The sequence below is a fragment of the Dunckerocampus dactyliophorus genome, chromosome 3 (genome assembly GCF_027744805.1).
Source record: "Dunckerocampus dactyliophorus isolate RoL2022-P2 chromosome 3, RoL_Ddac_1.1, whole genome shotgun sequence".
NCBI classification, from domain to species: Eukaryota; Metazoa; Chordata; class Actinopteri; order Syngnathiformes; family Syngnathidae; genus Dunckerocampus; species Dunckerocampus dactyliophorus.
The window spans coordinates 21,561,319-21,578,114 of NC_072821.1; positions in this window are offsets into that span (position 1 = coordinate 21,561,319).

Here is a 16,796-nt window from a genome sequence, read left to right on the forward strand (position 1 = left end):
TCAAAAGTACAACAATTTAGGGCCTTATTCGATAACAGGAGGTACAGTTTTAATGAACAAAATGTAATGTAAAGACAAATTAGTTTTCAGTGTGATATAGTACCATTTTCACTGCAATCTGAATTATATAAAGATGAAAACCGGTTTAACATTGTATACACTATATAACATTATATAAATAAACAAACAAACCAATAAATAAACCCTGAAATTCTACTGTACATAAAAAGCATTCATAAAATACAGGTTAACACAGTATCTCACAAGAGTGAATACGCTCCTGAAATGTCAGCATTACATTATATCTTCTCAAGGGACAATACTATAGAAATAAAACTTGGATATACTGTCTATGTCTATGTCTATGTTGCTGGCAACATAAGTGAGTATCTAAATAATCGTGTCTTTGTAGTCGTAGTGTCATGGTCTGGGCACTGGGGAGCTGTGGTTCATAAACTCCAACAACCAACATGTACTGTGACATTCTGAAGCAGGTGAAACACAGGTGAAGTTGATGGAGTGGCCAAGTATGTTTCCATAACTGAATCTAATTGGGCTGTAGGGCGTAAGGTGGAGAGAATGTGGTGGAGCGCAAGGTGTCTAACATGCACCTGTTCAGTGATATCATCACGGTGCAGTGGAAGAGGATTCCAGTAACAACCTGTGACGCACTGGTGAATTTCATGCCCAGGGGGATTAAGGCAGTGCTAGATAACAATGGTGTTCACACAAGATGGATACAATTTGGACATGTTCACTGTGAAGTAGGGGTGTAACGATTCATCTACTTCAGTACATCGATGTATCAATTTCCTATGATCCAACTACATTGATCTGTGTTTGACAAGTTGCCATTCCGGACGACATATGTCGATCTAACATCGTTTAAAAGGTAATCAATTGGTTGCACCGATGCTACACTGCCCCGGATAAATGATGAATGCAGAAGATTGATGACAGACAAAGACATATCGTTAAGAGAATCACTCAAATCAGGACAGGCCACAGACAGGCGGACATTTAACTCAGTTCGAAACAAAGTAATAAGTACCTTGCGCAAGGCTAAGGACAATTTCTTTCTAACTCTCAAAGAGGAAGCTAAAGGAAACAACAAGCTTATTTGGTAAACAAACTAATTGGAAGGAAACAAAAAAAAATGCACTAATAAACTTGAAATAAAAATTCATAATGTACTTGAGCAAAATCTGTTGATCGGAGCCACGGATCATAGCTGCCTCACAGTGTTTATCATCCTCCTGATCCCAGTCATGAACCTTTTATGAGGAAATATCAGAAGTAGAGGTAAAGAATATTGTTAATTCTCTCAAGCATTCAAAGTCTAAGGATGTTTATGGGATAGACACAGATTTTTTACAAATGTACAAAGGCTCACTACTTTCACCTATCACACATTTGGTAAATTTATCTTGTAAACAGAGCGCTGTGCCCTTAGCATGGAAGTTGGCTTTGGTCTTCCCTGTTTTTAAGTCTGGTGATAAAGCAGAGATGACTAACTATTGACCAATCAGCATCCTCCCTGTAATTTCCAAGATAGCAGAGAATTGGATGGCTATACAATTGAACAAACACATAAATAATGACTGCAGATCCCTACATCCAATGCAGTTTGGATTTCACAACCACCATTCCGCCGTCTGCAAACTGTGTCTTCATTGAAAAAATCAAAAGCCTACTTGATAAACATGCATTTGTGGGTGCAGTGTTTTTAGACCTAAAAAGGCTTTCAAAATTGTTAACCACAATGTACTTCTCTCAAAATTGACTCATTTTTATTTTTCGCAGGACTCGCTACTTTGGTTTCAGTCTTACTTGTCTCATAGAAGTAGTGTGTATCTCTGTCTGGCACTAAATCTAATTACCTTGACTGTCCAACATGGGCCCCCAAGGCAGCATTTTGGGGCCAACTTATTCAACCTGAAGTGTTGGTTGCACTCTACGATTTAAAAAAATGTGAATGCATTTGCCATTAATTGTTGTTTACTTGTTTGTCCCATCCATCCATCCATCTTCTACCGCTTATCCGAGATCGGGTCGCTGGGGCAACAGCCTAAGCAGGGAGGCCCAGATTTTCCTGTCTTTGTCCAGCTCCTCCCGGCGGATCCCGAGGTTTATACCCATAATTCATTTATACCTGATTCCCTAACAAAAAACAACTAAGAAACGTCACCTGCACTGTCCAGTATCCAGGTATTTATTTCACAGTCACACTAGTTGTATTTTTTGCTGAGAAGTTACTGAATCGATTTGAAGTTACTGAATAATTTCTTATTGTATCGTTGTAAATGAACCCATATCCCATATCGTCCTTAAATCGTATCGGCAACCACAAATCATGATACGAAAAGCGATACAAATCGTGACACCCCCACTGTGACATGTTCTCACTTGTGTTGCCAGATATCGCGACAACAATGGCAGAGAGACAGTAAATCTATGCTGATATACAAGGTGCACACTGTCTACACACAGTTATATCCAAGTTTCATTTCTGTAGTACGCTCCTGATCAACATTTTAAGAGCAGTTGAAAAATTGCAAAAAATTACATTTTGCACTGTTGGACCGTAAAAGAAAACTGCACTTTTTTGGGAATTTTGTCCTTCATCCACAATTCTTATGTGAAACATTACCACATATTTATTTCCCTTTTCTGTGCGTTCTAACGAGAGAAAACAAGTTAGCACGAGCCAGCTAACATTGGGAGGCACCTATGATGATAAAGTCCTCTTAAAAAAACTCTCTAACAACGTTTTAGCGTTTTATATAGATGTGATCATGCATTAATAGGTACATTCAAGATAATATGTAACACTTACAGTATCTTGCCCTATTTTGATGATTTAAAACATTACCCCGAAGTTCTTTCCTAGGTGCATTGATTTCACATAGCCCATAGGACCTAACGATACTTCCGCCAGAAACAGCAGCATAGAAACAGCGACAGCATTTGTCCGGCACTTGTACAATGTCCGCTCTCATTGAGATGGCTGTGTCTTTCAGCACAAGACTTGTGCTCCCGTCCTCAGGTAAAAAGCATCTTGTTGAGTCTTCGTGGCGAAATTGAAAGCCAGTAGTATCCGTCTGTCCCGTTGCAGTGCTGTGAGGCGTTGTGAGTGACGCTGAGACTAGCGAGTCGGTATGTTACTCTGCCAGATAAATATAGTCTTTTGTGTCAGCTGCTACAATACCAATGTCGCTGTAGTTTGGTTAATATACAGATCAGTTATGTAAATATAACACTGTTGCCCTTTTTTAGGGTTTTTTAAGGGCTTTATCGTCGTAATAAGTGCCTCCAGTGACATGCTGGCTTATGATAACTTGTTTTCTCTTGTTAGAATGCACAGAAAAGGGAAAAAAAATACTGTATGTATTCATGTTTCACATAAGGATTGCGGATGATGGGCAAAATATTAAAAACGTGCAATTTTCCTTTAAAGAGGACCTATTATACAAATGTCCAGACCTTTGTATTGAGTTCTGGACTCCGATAGAGCAGCTACACACAATAACCCGCACAGAAAGCTTTCTAGATCTTCCAGACTCTGCACCTTACTGCAGTGTTTCCTGCCTCTCGTCCAAATGGTTTGTAATTTAGTCCAACCCCGGCACTCCTCCAGGTACGCATCCCACCGAGTCCACTCCGCTGTGATTGGTCACACCCCCAAAGTCTCCCGAGGACTTCCGGACAGCTGCCGAACCCCCTTTGTCCGATTACTTCCACAGAACACAGTTGGGACACTGATAAGTTGTTATTTACAGCTTGCTCTGCTGACTTTTCAACACGACTCCAAGTCCAACCCCTTCTGCCTGATGCTTGCCTCTTTAGGCACACCCAAACAAATATTTCCTGGTGAACAGAGCAAAGCGAAGCAGAGCAGTGGAAGGGCAGGCCTACAGCGTTTGCCAGGGCATGCCCACAAAAGGAAGTCAGGGATTGTATTGAAGTCAATGGAACTGGCGTTAAAAAAAACTCAGCGTGCAGAGCCATTCAAAACTGCTGTCTCACGTCCAAATGTGCAAACCTCATTATCTGACGCGTTGGCATAGTTGAGCACGAGAATACAACATTGTAACAACATTTATACAGTAGGTCAGAAAAGAGGAAAAGCATAATATGTCCCCTTTAAGGAGGTTCAAAGTAGAGCTTCAAAATGCAAAAAGAAGAAATGGGAGCGTGAAATGAAAAGTGAAATAGGCTGTTCATCAAAAGTTTAAGACCACAGCCTTTAAGAGCCAAAATTTCTGTCAGGTATTCACACTGTTCTGATCTCTTGACGGCAAAAGTGAAAAAGCTTTCTCTCTTTGAATGCGGTCGGATTGTTGAGCTGCATAAGCAAGACCTCTCGAAGCACTCCATTGCCACTGAGGTTGGACGCAGTAAAACTTAAAAGAGTTACAGAACAAAAAAGTCAAGTAGTAGACCCAAAAAAATTTCACCAGCCCTGAGCCACAGGATCCGATTGGCTGTCCGTCATGACACAGCCCAAATGAAGGTTGTTATTGGTGCTGGGTGCAGTCCAATAACCATCAGTTAATCGCAACAATTTTTGAAGTGATAAATAAGAATGGTGCAGTTATTCATTACTGAATCCTTTTTGGAACATTTTATTTGTATTTTAAGTCAGGTTCTGGGTTTAATTTTTTTTAGCTATGGTCTTAAACTCTTGATCAGCTGATGAACAGCCTATTTCATTTTAATTGTTGTTTGCAATAAATTGCTTACTGATTTTTTTTTTTTTGTCTCACTCCCATTTCTTCTTTTTTGCATTTTGAAGCTCTACTTAGAACCTCCTTAAAATTAGGGTTGGGCATCGAATCTCGAGCATTGATGGGAACTGGGACTAACATTCCGATTCTCCCGGAATCATTGAAATATTTTTATTTCGAAATCCAGAAATAGCTGAGAACACCAACGAAGAAGAAGCCGGCGAGCACCAGCGAGGAAGAAGCGGCTAAAAAGTTTTGCTTAACTTCCTAAAAAAAAAAAGAGCGGTCGGCTCAGTGCAATAAACTTGTCTTTGATGCACTTCGTCGGACTTCCTCTGAGCAATCAGATTCAGGGTAGTAAAAATATAAATGACGTCTGTCTCATGCCAATGGAACCGAGGGTGTCAGGATGCTAACTGTGGAACAGTGGAAGCTCGGTGTAAATAAAGGCCGGGGGCTACGGCTAGGTGAGTTTATTCATTTGCACAGTAAGCGTCTGTTGGCAACAGTCAAGGGCCCTTCTCAACTCACACAACACACTTCCGGCCTTCAAAATAAGACCACCTTGGGCGGTTAACTTGTGTTAACAAAATAAGGGGTGTCATAAAAAACAGCTTACACCACAGCAAACAAACTACACTACTTTTATCTATCTATATTTTGTGGGAGTGTACTCCTGTGAAAAGAAACTTCATAAAATTTCCATTCACGTTGATATTTATATGCTGGTTGAAAATAGCCCTGTAAGGAATTCATAGTAAAGTTGATAAAAAGTTCAAAATATCGTCAAACAATTCATGGAGAAATTCAGACATTTCATTCCAAAAGAACTCTGGTTAGCGCCCTCATTTAAACCATGCAAACTTTTATATCAATGCCTTTTAAAAGCACCGGAATTGAGAATCGTTAGGAATGGGTATCGAAACGAGGAATCGGAATCGGAATCGGAACCTAGATTGTTCAAATGTACTTAAGATCCAACAGTGCAAAATGTAATTTTTTTCAGTTTTTCAACTGGTCTTAAAATTTTTATCAGGAGTGTATTGTCTCTTGGAGAGATATAATAAAGTGCTTGCTGAAATGTGGGATGTGTACTTTGTGCTTTTGTGAGATACTCTATGTCAAAGTGTAAACTGTAGACTGAAAGTTGCACACAAACCATAATACCTCTTCTTTGGTAGAGAATTTATACAGTATGCTGTATGCAAGTCTTTACTTGCTATTCCTGCTTACTTACAGTAGAACATATTTTGTTGCCATATTGCAGCATGTGATGTCACCAAATCCTGAGCAGGTGTCTCACTGTGTCCACAAAAGACCCCTATTTTGCAAGAATTCATTTAATACCAGATCACTGCTGTCTTAGTTTCATGGTAGGGGGTCAGTGGAGTGTATGTGGTGTCAGTTATTTTTCACAGATGTCACGAGTGGGATTCATCCAGCCAAAAACACCACCACTATACCGTTGCTTTACTTTGAACATGTGCATTATTGACAATTACAAGACTATTTTCAATACAATGCAGCAGACTAGCATCTCTCCAACATTGAATTTATTTTTGTCCGCAATGGAGTTTGGATTTGCTTTTGAATCTTCAGTCTTGATCAACATGCTAGAGACTCAAAGAAGTACGATTTGAAGGGTGTCACTGTATCTGTGTCCCCGAGGGGGGATGGCCCTGACCATAGGAGGGGGTGCCTTGTTACACTTGCCCCATTGAGTCAGGGGAGGCAGGACAATGCTGCTGTTAACACTGCTGGTGGAGACCTTTGTATCCCCTCAATGTTTAATGTGACTCTGTGTGCAACCTGCACTCACTGAGGTCAGAGATGAACCTGGCCCAGCGTTGGTCCAGGTTGCCTTGTGTTGGTGTACTTGAAACCAAATGCCATCAAGGGGGTGGGGAGGAGCATCAGGCCCTGGACCTGTTTTGTCCTCTCTGGCATGGATAATGAGGCATCTGTCTTCATGTGTCGCACTGAGAAGTGAGGCACCCTGTTCCAATGGAAAAAGAGCACAAGGTACCTGCCTGATTTGTTGTAGGAATCCCAGAGACACGATCAGAACCAATTGTGCCTTCGGGCCAAAAAATCATTACTTCACTTATTATCTTATTGAGTAAATGTGATGTAAATGAGTCAAATCAAGAGGTATGATCACAAAGTGGTACAGTTCAGTTATGCCTGCCACTTTATCATTTGTAGTATACCCTGAACTGGCTTGTTTTTGTGACAACTGATGAGAAGAGGACAGAGAGCTTTGTTATAGACAACGTTTTGTGCTCTTCTCGCTCAATTCCTGTTGCCACATACACAGACGCGAATATATCAGTGTCTAGCTACACTCTGTAGGTATTGTACTGCTGTGGCTGGTACCCTTTACAAACTGTGTCCTGGCGTAAACAGATTAGCCTAGCTCAGGAGTCTCCAAACTTTTTCGACCAAGGGCCACATACTGAAAAATCAAAGTATTTCACATTTTGTGAACCAACCCATGTAGATATGCAAATACTTTTTTTTATATTTAAACAAAAAAACAGCCTGAATCTCTGCTTTGTGTTATCAGTGACAAAGTGTACTATTAATATGAACTTTTTCTCCTTACATTACACATTTTTGCATAATATTTGCATAATATTATAACTTTTGCCCAACCAAATTTAATAAAATTGAAACCATTCAGGTTGAGAAATAAAAATAGAGTAGAGGGATAGATGGTAGCTTAAACCAGAAGTCTTAGTCTTAGTCCGAATATAGAGGAGTGTCTTTGATACATATCAGCGTATCGGGGTCAGTTCTAACTACACTAGGTCCCCAACTTACGAACATCCGACTAGCGAACATTCGCGGATACGAACACAAGCCGACTGGTCTATATTTTATTTTATTTTGCCTTGTAGTCGCTCAATCAGTATTTATACTGCTACTGTACATGCTTGACCAGTAGAGGGCACTGTGTCACTGCTAATGGGACCGACAGTTACAGGCAGACTGTGGGGAGGAGAAGTGAAGAAAAGCTACGTTGTAGCTGTATGATACAACCCGGACAGAGCGTGTGATTAAAGTTTATGAAGAGTTAATAGGCCTGCTTAATTCTACACCACCCACAGAACACTACCTCTTTTAGAAGAGTCTAACGAAGACAACGATTTGTCCTTTTTTTCAATAACTCCTCCTCCTTCACCACCACAACGACGTATGCTTGACCACTCCTCTTCAAAAGTAAATAACATTTATCATTGCGTATTATTATATCATTTTTATTATTGTTTTTTTCATTAATTATCCTCATTTAATATTACTACTGCATCCAAACTCATATTTACATATATACATATACTGTATATGTATACACGTACATGTAGTACCTATAATATTGGTAATATTGGTAATATTACCTTTTCCCCTACTTAAGAACAATTCGACATAAGAACGGTCGTCTGGAACCAATTGTGTTCGTAAGTTGGGGACCTAGTGTATATGCTTTAGCAAAGAGGTGAGTTTTGAGTATACTTTTAAATAGAGAGAGGGCGTCTGCCCCCCGGATTGAGTCAGGGAGATGGTTCCACAACAGAGGAGCCTGATAACTAAAGGCTCTACATCCCATTGTACTTCTAAAAAAAAAAAATCTAGGAGTAGCAAGTAATTGTAACTTCTGGGACCGAAGTGTTCTACTGGGTGGATAGGGTTCTCGGAGCTCTTTAAGATATATTGGTGCCTGACCGTGTAGCGCTTTATATGTAAGAAGACAATTTTAAACACAATTCTGAATTTTACAGGTAACCAGTGCAATGAGGCTAATAAGGGTGAAATATGATTGCTTCTTCTGGTTCCGGTTAAGACTCGTGCGTTAGTACTTTGGACTAACTAAAGGGTCTTGAAAGATTTCTTAGGGCGACCTATTAACAGAGAGTTACAATAATCCAACCTGGAGGACACAAAAGCATGAACAAGTTTTTACAAGACTGTATTGTGGGAGGTGAGTGCAAGACCATCTAGGGCAGTAAATATCATTTGGAGTCTTGCCTCTGAGGTGGTGGGAACCAAGGACTATGATTTCAGTTTTATCTGAGTTTAATAGTAAAAAGTTTGAGGTCATCCAGCTCTTTATGCCATTAAGACACGCTTGGAGTTTGGACAGCTGACTAATTTGGTTAGGTTTCATTGATAAGTGCAGCTGTGTGTCATCTGCAAAGCAGCGGAAGACAATGGAGTGATTTCTTATGATATCACCTAAGGGGGACATAACATAACAGCAGCATTTTTCTGATTGGTTGATCAGAGCAAAACTGTTCAACAAGCCAAGTTACGCCCACAATGCCTGACTTAGGACAAGAAATTAACATCTCTGGTGAGTAGAAGTATTTTCTTTAAATAGTTTTATGTTTTTGCCATATTTTTAGGTAAATATTGGTTCTGAACAGCTCCATTTGATGTTGTAGTGTAGAGGTTTGGAGTTGTCTAAACGCTTTATCACGCTTGTCACATTTGGCCAATTTGTGACAAATTTGCAAGCACCGCCAATCACTGGTAGAAGCTACTAATGCTAAAAGTTAGTAACCCTAACTCTAACCCCTAACCCTAACCTCTAACCCTAACAGTAAATGAAAGTCAGGTGTATTGGTGACAATGAATTGCTTTGTTAATAATTGTATCATAGCGACTTGGTTGTTATGTACTATGTAGTATTTGAGTTCTTTTTTTTGTGGCACAATAGGCAATGACGGCAGTGCTTGGTTACAATCCCAGTCAGGGTGAATGGCAACGCACAGTAATGTCTATTATTATCATCATTATTATTTTTCGAACAATATGAAGATATAGTGTTGACCTAGAATAGTTAGATGGACAAATAACTCCAAACAGAATCCAGAAAGAAAATTGTTCAATCTTAGTCCATCTCCCTTACTCTCTTACCCTGTCTTACGTGTTAATTAAGTGTGTTAAAATGTTACTTAAAATATTAACTGTACAGGATCTCCTCTGATGATCGCAACAGTTTGACCCCTGAAATGGATTCATTAAAAGTTTTGAAGCTGAAAATTAATTCAAAATCTGAACAAATTGAGAGTTGAAAAGCCTCCAGGAACAGACTGTGTTTGATATTTTGATGCGCATACAAAAAAAAGCATCAATCTGCGATATTTGTGACTAGTTTGGATTCTATGCTGGTGTGTATGTGGCAAAACCCAACAACCCCGTCAGCCTCCCTCAGTGGACCTCATGGAGTCTGTGGCGTTGGACACGAGAACGAAAGGTGATCTTGGAGGTGTTTTGTGTTGGTGTAATCAGACAGCGACATCATCAATCATGAGGGGGGGAATTACAGCAGGTTACAATGGGAGATAAGATAATGAGTAGTGCCGGGGCGACCTGCTGAGAGACAGCTCAAGTTCCCAACCCCATTACAGTGCAGCAGCCTGCCCTCCTGCCTGCCTGTCTGCTCACCAGCTGAGGACACTGCTTGCTTGAATCCAAAATGAAGGGGAACATGAGTGATGTAAAATAAAGTTAAAGTGGAAAGGAAGGTGGGATAGAATTTCAAGCTATATTTGCAGGTGATCAGTCCCCACCATTTTGTCCTTTGCTGACTTTTATCCAGATGTAACAACATTTCAGGGTATCCTATTATAATATACAGGACCTAGTGAGAACACAGGGAGACTGGCTTTGAACTTTAGCTGTGTGAAAGGGTCCTTTCAAAAAACAGTATTGATTTTTCTGATTTTGACTCTAAATGTGCTAATGTCTTTGGAAATATAGGTCCGATTTGGTGGTGTAACAATTGTAATATATATATTATTATAATTACTCGGGGTGCTCCAATAGATCGGCCACCGATCAGTATGCCAATTTCTGTGGAAAAGCACCTCTGCCCCCATTGCAGCATCCAGCCTATAGTGACTCACGTCTCCTGCCCACTTTCCCTTCACAAAGCCAAAACAAACATGTTTGCCGTGTGGGACATCCTGTCGTTGCTGGAGTGATATAAATTTTGCACCCTGCAAAACATCCATCCATTCATCCATCCATTCATTCTCTACGCCTCTTATCCTCATAAGGGTCGCATTGGCATATTGGCCTATTCCAGCTGACTGGACTGGTCGCCAGCCAAGCACAGGGCACATATAGACAAACAACCATTCACACTCACATTCATACCTATGGACAATTTAAAGTTGCCAATTAACCTAACATGCATGTTTTTGGAATGTGGGAGAAAACCGGAGTACCCGGAGAAAACCCACGCACGCACGGGGAGAACATGGGGAGAACCTGACTGTGTGACTTGCGTGGCTGTGTGCTAACCACTCAGCCACCATGTGGCCCCCCCTGCAAAACACATCACGGAAAATATCTTGCCGGGGTGGTGCCTTAAAAATCTTTAGTTTGGTGGGGTATTTGTGGAGTAGGCACTTGGCACAGCGATCGGGTGGCGGCTAATTAGCCAAAACGCGGAACACGCACCAATGTGTGCGTGGCAGTCGGAGGTCTAAGGCGGACAGCCCGAAAAGTGGTTGGATTTGTCGGAACGGATGAAGTCAAATGTGTTTTTGTCTAAATTTGATGGTTCCCCTTTCATATTAAATAGCCCAGGGGTCACAAACGTGGTGCCCTCAGGCACCAGGGAGACCCCCATCACCACATGAGGCGCCTGCAAGCCTGCTTTTAATTCAGGTTTTCAGTTAATAATGTGAGAACACTAGAAAGAAATGCATTCTGAAATACAAAATATGTTCTGGTAAAACAAGCATACTCACTTGTTTGGGTTGATTAAGCTATGAAAATAAATGTTACAAAAATGAATAGCTCTTGGCCATTTTCATTTTGTAAAAGTAGCTCTCTCAAGAAAAAACGTAGGCCAATAGTAATTTAAAAAATGTACACTTAATCTATCTGATCGTTATCGGTAGGGGCCAATTTCACTTATGGATGATCGGTATTGGTATCGGCAGCATAAAGACCTAATCAGAGCATCCCTAATAATTACTATTACTATATATTATTTATATGGTTATTTTGTATTGTAATGTTTTGTTTGACTCTATGTATTAATTTGCAAATGTCATTAACTCATCGCCCTATTCTCCCATGTGCGTAAGAGGGAAAAGGCAATTCTGGATTCTGACTGTGTGGGATCCCCCCCTCTATGTACTGTATAGTAAATCTGTCACTACACAAGATATGCATTGTGGATGGCACAGCCCTAAAATGTGGTCGATCCCTGACAAATCTGGCCTTGCACGCATTCTCCCCTCGACTTAAATACTTTTGCATCTGTGCGCTCCTGAGGCTGCAATCAGTCCAGCAACCCTGGAAGGTGAAACATTATATTGCACTTGAGTTTGGCGTGTACTAATCATTCATCTAAAAGAACACGCATTCAAGATTCAAGAGTTTTATTGTCATATGCACAGTAAAACTGGTAGTTCTGCTATGCAATGAAATTCTTGTTCTGTTCATTCTCCCAGAAAAAGAAAGAAAGAAAAACACAAGAAAATGAATAAGAACATCAGAAACATAAATACCAAATAAATTAAGCAACAACAACAGAAGAGACATTAATACAAATAAATAAATCAGTCAATAAATAAATAAATAATAAAGTGCTATGAGTGTGTGCGTGTGTTGCGTGCGGCATGTATGAGTGCTTCGTTGAGAAGCCTGATGGCCTGTGGGTAAAAGCTGTTTGGCAGCCTTGTGGTCCTGGACTTCAAACTCCTGTAGCGTCTGCCTGACGGTAGGAGTGTGAATAATGAGTGTTGTGGATGTGTGCTGTCCTTGATGAGGTTGTGTGTTCTTCGTGGGACTCTAGTTTTATAAATGTCTTGCAGTGAGGGGAGGGCTGCCCCAACAATGTTCTGTGAGGTCTTGATCACCCGCTGGAGTGCCTTCCTATCACGTGTTGTACAGTTACCGTACCAAACAGTGATTGAGGCGGTAAGGACACTTTCGATAGTGCATCTGTAGAAGCAACTCAGGATTTTGGTTGACATGCCAAATTTCCTCAGTCTTCTCAGGAAGTACAGTCTCTTTTGGGACTTCTTCATAATTTGTTGGGTGTTGTGAGACCAGGTGAGGTCCTCGCTGATGTATGTGCCAAGGAACTTGAAGGTTTTCACCCTCTCCACCTCAGTCTCATTAATAAAAAGAGCTTTATGCGGCTCCTTTTCCCTTGTTCTTGGGTGAATGATCATCTCTTTGGTCTTATCTGTATTGAGAAGGAGATTGTTATCATGACACCAAGCTATGAGGTCCGCCACCTCTCTTCTGTATGATGTTTCATCACCACCAGTGATCAGGCCGATGACTGGAGTGTCATCCGCAAATTTAATAATGCTGGTGTTGTTCTGGGAGGCCACGCAATTGTAGGTGAAGAGCGTGTAGAGGAGTGGACTCAGCACACACCCCTGTGGGGTCCCAGTGCTCACAATTCTTGAGCTGGATGTGCGATTGTGGACTCTGACTGACTGGGGCCTGCCTGTTAGAAAGTTAAACACCCAGTTACAGAGGGAGGGTGACAGGCCAAGTGTGAGGAGCTTGTTTGTGAGTTTGTGGGGGCTGACTGTGTTAAATGCAGAGCTACAGTATAGTTTATAAATAGCATTCTGACATATGTGTCATGGCCCTGTGGGTGAGAAAGGTCTGTGTGGATGGCAGTGTTGACTGCATCATCAGTGGACCGGTTCTGGCGATATGCAAACTGTAGAGGGTCCACGGTGGCCGGGATGCTCTTTTTGATGTGGGTCATGACTATTCTTTCAAAGCACTTCATAACAATAGGAGTGAGTGCTATAGGGTGATAGTCATTCAAGCAGGTCACGTTGCTCTTCTTGGGTACGGGCACTATGGTGGTGGACTTAAAGCAGGTCGGTACAGATGCTTGTGCAAGCGACAGGTTAAATATGTCAGCAAGCACATCAGCTAGCTCTGATGAGCAAACCCGAAGTGCACGGCCTGAGATGTTGTCTGAGCCTGCTGCTTTTCGTGGGTTTGTTTTGTTCAGAACCCTGCGCACATCAGCTGATGTCACCATGAGAGGTGAGTCCTGTGTGCTCCCCAAGTCCAGCTACCCTTTCTGCTCATTAGGAGTTTGGGTGTCAAACCGGGCGTAGAACTCATTCAGCTCGTCTGGAAGTGTGGTTTGGCTGGACGTGGCTACGCTACTCCGCTGTCGATACTCTGTGATGTGCTGGAGCCCCGCCCACATGCGCTGAGGGTCTGAGGTTCATCCAGGGTTTTTGATTAGGATATTTTATGTAGTACTTGGTGGTGGTAATACGCATCGTTCAATGATGATTATCAGCCAGTTAACTGATGTGAGATGTTTCATTTTTGGGGGATATATCGATGGTTATTATACCACGGGGGTGAAAGATGTGTCTGTCACGTATCACTTTCCCCACTCGGGTGTTAAAAAAATATTTGAGCATTGCGAAGGGAGCCACAAAAACGAGCTCCGGAGCAGCGGGTTGCCGACCCCTGTCCTAACCAAATATGAAATCACTACTATTAAACAAAATATGAAAGTAACAAATATTAAGAACAGTTGTGTTTTTAGAAATGGACGTTTATTTTTTTCAAACAAATGTATGGTTTGAAGTACTTATCCAGCCACTGTCCTGTCAGACCTACCAAGCTAACAGGGCTAACATCACACGTCCATAAATCAGTAGTGAAGCCTATGTCTTTATTTCCATCCATCAGTGTATGCAGGAGTGTGGCAATCAAGTAGTATTTTGCTGGCAAACATACATCCCATGCCCTGCCATTGGCCGGTGACCAGTTCAGGGTATACCCTGCCTCTCGCCCAGTCAGCTGGGATAGGCTCTCCATACCCCCACAACCCTAATGAGTATTAAGCGGCATAGAAGATGGATGGATAGATGGTTGAATGAACATACATCCAAAAAATGGCGTCAGCTCGTTTACTAGCCGACAAAAGCCGCTATCTTCAACCATGGTAAAGGGCTGGTCGTCCAGTGTGGCTAGCTTTGTGGCCGCCTCTTAAGCAGCGCGGGTGTCTTCATAAGCTTTCAAAAAACCCTGGTAGCGATGCTGGCATTTCAGGTGGCTGATGAGGTCTGATATACTGAAGGTTGATGATTTTTTGCCTTCCTCTGGGACAGTAAAGTCCCCCACGATCTACACCGTGATTGTTCACCTTTTAGCTCAGGGGAGGTGAGGAAATGACAACAACTACAGCATGTCACAGAAAAGGAGCACTTGATTTGCTCACCTTAGCCCAGTAATACACACCAAAGTACCATTAATCTCGCCCCAAAGGAGAATTCTTTAAAATGATCTGTTTCTCTGAGCCATTTTTAATGTTACCGGTTTTATCGGTATGAGTCTCCATATTGGTCCTCTACTATATAACAGGTGAAACAAACTTCTATGTATGAAGTTACTATTTCCATCCAGCCAGCTCTGGTTGTAGCGTATGTGCACACGCTCACATTACCATGATGACACACACGCACACAAAAGCACAAACAAGGAGGTTATGCAACGGAACACAATGTGCAAAATATTCTTGTTGGTGAAATGCACATATCAATTAAACCTGTTACATTCTCCTTCAATGGATAAGGCACTTTTAAATGAAAAGTGTTCTTTATCTTTTTCATGGATTTCAATGACATTCACAAGTGTTAGGAAAACTCCATGTTCCATGATTTTCAGACAGCCCAAAAAAATGACATCATGGCAAAGTGTGTCTCCTTTGTCGATGAATCACATAAGCCCATTTTCATTCACTTTCATTCACAACTTGTGCGCGTGAGCACGACTGCCACCATTATCCTAACAGATTGCTGCCACTCAACTGAGGATACCGTCACCATTTTTGGGGGGGAGAAAAATTAAAATATGGGAAATTTACGGGAAACTATTTAAACAAAAATATGGGAAATACTGGGAAAAACGAAGGATTGACAGGTATGAAAGATTGTTTGGAGAATTGAGCAGGCCTTGCTTTTGTTTCAAGTCTATTAACACAAAATTAGATATATTGAGTTATTTAAATTGTTTTGGTTTTGTTGATTTATTGGAAACGATTGCAAATTTACATGCTTCAAATAAATGTAATTTATAGTGGGGGTTGAATAATTTCAAGCGCAAATCTGCACTACGTCCATTGCCTATGCACACATCGCAATGTAGGGGAGGCACGCACATCATTCTGGCAACACATAATATTCCTAAATGTCATACTCATACTGTCTCTTGAATAATATAAATACAAATTACTCACAAAGTCAAGAGTCTTCTTGCATAACATATAATTACTGCGATTGCTCATCTCGCTCATTGTGATAACCACCAACCACAAGAGAAAAAAACAGAATGACTCGACATAGCCACAAAGTCAGCAGAGTTGCAATAATACAACTTTGTATAATGAAGTGTTGGCAAATGCTGTAGAGCAGTGTGAGTGCGGGCCAGCACGGGGGATTCACGGCCACCACGGTAGAAAGGGCCCAGCGTAAGAGTGCCCCGTGACTAGATTATGTATTACCATTTATCGCAGGTGTTGTTTACCGCTTAATCCCAATAGCGTCACATGTGTGCAGGTGAGCGTCTCATGTGCGCACCAGTCTGTGTTGTATCATAATCTGCCTCCTGTGCATCTCTGCTGCAATGAAGCGTGTTGAGCTGCGCGTTGCCAGCTCTGAGCCCCATGAGGAGCAGTCTGTCTTGTATGCTTGGGTCCACACTCTCACTCCCTGACATGTGCTGCTACTTGCTAATCCCTCACTGACGCCTCTGTGACAACAGAACAATAAGTGACCACTGCGGCGACCCCGGGGGGGTGCCGGCTCTCCTTGTATCAAAAGGACATCTTCTCCTGTGTTTCTTAAAGCCATATTGGTTTTATATACTATACATAATGCATTGGAGCGGTTGTATATGTTTTAGGATTATTTTAAAGCATAACAGCAGACCTTTTGTAATATACTGTTGCTGAATGGAAATTAATTGTTTGTTCAGGATTATGATGGTTACCAGATAAAAAGAGAGGATGTGGATACTATCGTAATCGTGGCTGAGCCGATTATAACGATA